This window comes from Orycteropus afer, unplaced genomic scaffold, assembly GCF_000298275.1.
Source record: "Orycteropus afer afer isolate SDZICR_OR568_19922 unplaced genomic scaffold, OryAfe1.0 scaffold00006, whole genome shotgun sequence".
Lineage (NCBI taxonomy): Eukaryota > Metazoa > Chordata > Mammalia > Tubulidentata > Orycteropodidae > Orycteropus > Orycteropus afer.
Genome location: NW_006921593.1, coordinates 12,483,874 through 12,486,068, shown reverse-complemented (window position 1 = coordinate 12,486,068; position 2,195 = coordinate 12,483,874). Strand labels below are relative to the sequence as shown.

The 2,195-nt window shown below is 50.4% G+C and overlaps 1 non-coding gene across 1 annotated transcript; it reads right to left on the bottom strand.

The window, feature by feature from the left end:
* Nucleotides 1-1,583: 1,583 nt before the first annotated feature.
* On the bottom strand, nt 1,584-1,645 carry LOC122150215. The gene has a single exon (XR_006163543.1). It is a non-coding gene; the product is annotated as a U7 small nuclear RNA (small nuclear RNA).
* Nucleotides 1,646-2,195: the final 550 nt, after the last annotated feature.

Below are 2,195 nucleotides of genomic sequence, written 5' to 3'. Positions count from 1 at the left end.
TCACCCCTACAAGCCTGTGCGGGCCTTTGGAAGACAAGACCACGTTTGATGACCACTCCCTCCCTACACCCATGACCAGCCCAACGGATCTCAGTGAAGGAAGTGGCATTCTCTTGGTAGGGGTTTCAAGGCTAAACAGAAGTTCAGTAGGAAGGAAGGCAGAGAAGGACATTCTGGGCTGAAGAAGCAGCCTGTGCTGAGACCTGGAGGCAGCAGGATGGGGCTGGGATGAGGAGGGAGCGGTGTGGAACCACGCAAGGCCTCCCACCCCTTCGTGCTTGGTCACTCTCGGCCAACACAGGCAGCTGTGGCCCTGGGCTGCCATCCCAGACCTGCTGAGCTGTCCCCATTGCCAAGGGGCAGGTCCCCAGCACCTCTGCTCTCAGGAACCCAGCTCCAATAGTTTTAGGTATCCCTTTTTCCCTTCACACCTGGGCGGGTTAAGGGGTGCACATATATTTCAGCTTTCATTTTATTGGTGTTTTTGTTCAAAGGACAAGAATTATTCATGGCTGGCTTCCATTCTCTTCTGGCCACCGTCGTCTCTTCATAGGCAAGGTACAAATTGTGTTCGATTCATGGTCACTCAGAGGCGACAGGGGCTTGGAATGCTGTGGAGGCAGTGAGGGGTTGAATGGGTCACAATCCCTGAAGACACCTGGGATGGAGGCCTGGCCGGGAAATAATACCACCCCTGTCCCCTTGCCCTCTGTGAGCCTAGCCAGGTGGCAGCCACTCTCAGCTGTCCCCTCATCTGTAAAATGGACACAGACAACCACCCATGTTGCCATCCACTGATGTTGTCACCCACGGCCTGGTGAGCCTGGGCTTGTCGTGTGTCCTCTCTCTTGGAAACTGAAAACTCTCAGCCGGCCCCCACTTGGCCAGCAATCCTCAAAGCACCTGGCCTCCTGGGCTGTGGCCTTTTGGAAACATGGTCCTAAAATTCCTCAACATGCCTGCAGTTGAAAAGTGAGCCATGTCCCCTTCCCTGGCTTCTGGCCCCCATGACCTGCTGACCAACAGAGTGTAGCAGAAGTGGCGTGTACTTTGTCTAGGCCAGTTCTTAAAAAACTGGCTACTGCTGGACATTTCAGCCAGTTGGCCTAATACCGATTTTGGAGCTTCTGGTCTACCTCCTAGCTGGATGGGTAGTGCCTAGAGTCTTAAATTAAGCTGCTGAGCAGCCTTCCAAGGCAGAGCAATTGGTCTCTATTTACCTGGAACAACAGAAAAAGGAGGAGAGTCAGGGACAGGAGGAGGACAAGGAGTATGTGGTTAACTGCCTCCATGAACAGCTGCCTCCTTTGCCATGAGACCAGAACTGGATTGTGCTGGCTACCATTACTGAATGTTCTGATCAAAGAGTCTATAGAAGAGTCCTCATCAAAAGGGGGAAAAATGCAGAACAGAATTTAAAATTCTTAAGGAATCAGACTTTATGAAGGCATGGAGGCTGGATGACACCATTCCCATCCTCAGAACTACTGCCCTGAGGAAATCTTTAAACCCGGAACCAAAACTATCCCCTGAAGTCATCTTATTTAAAAATGCTTTTTGTCAGATTTTTCTCCATCCCTCCTTAGGGTCTTCCAGAAAGAACTGGAAAACTTGCTAGACAGATCCTAGAAGAGCTGTAACACTGCCTGAAGTCATCTTTGAACCAAATGCTAGTTTAGCCTAATTAGAGGAGAATGTCTGCATGAAACATTACAACCCTTTAAAGAACTATCTGCTTGTGAGCAAATCCATAACAATGGAAAGGACAGATGAGAAGGTTAGGGGGCAGAGAGATTGCGTTAATGATGGCGAAATCGTTTGAAAACGGTTGTGGGGGAAGGTGCCACAACTTGAAGAAAGTCCCTGATGTCACTGAGTTGTACGTGGAGAAATTGTTGAAGTGCTCTGTGTTTTGTTGTATACAGTTTCACCCCAAAAATAAGAAATAAAAAAAAAAAAAAATACTGGCCACTTCTGCTTTTTGTCCCTTGGGATGCTCACCACACTGTGAGTAAGCCCAGGCAGCCCAGATCCCTGGCCCAGAGCCCCCCTGGGCTCCAGTCGGCAGGCCACACCAACTTCCAGCCGCGCAAGCGCACCACCTTGGAAGTGACTCCTCCAGCCCCAGTCAACTAATCCCAGATGGCGTCATGGGGGGCAGAGGTAAGCTGCCCCTGCTAAACTCCACCCAAATT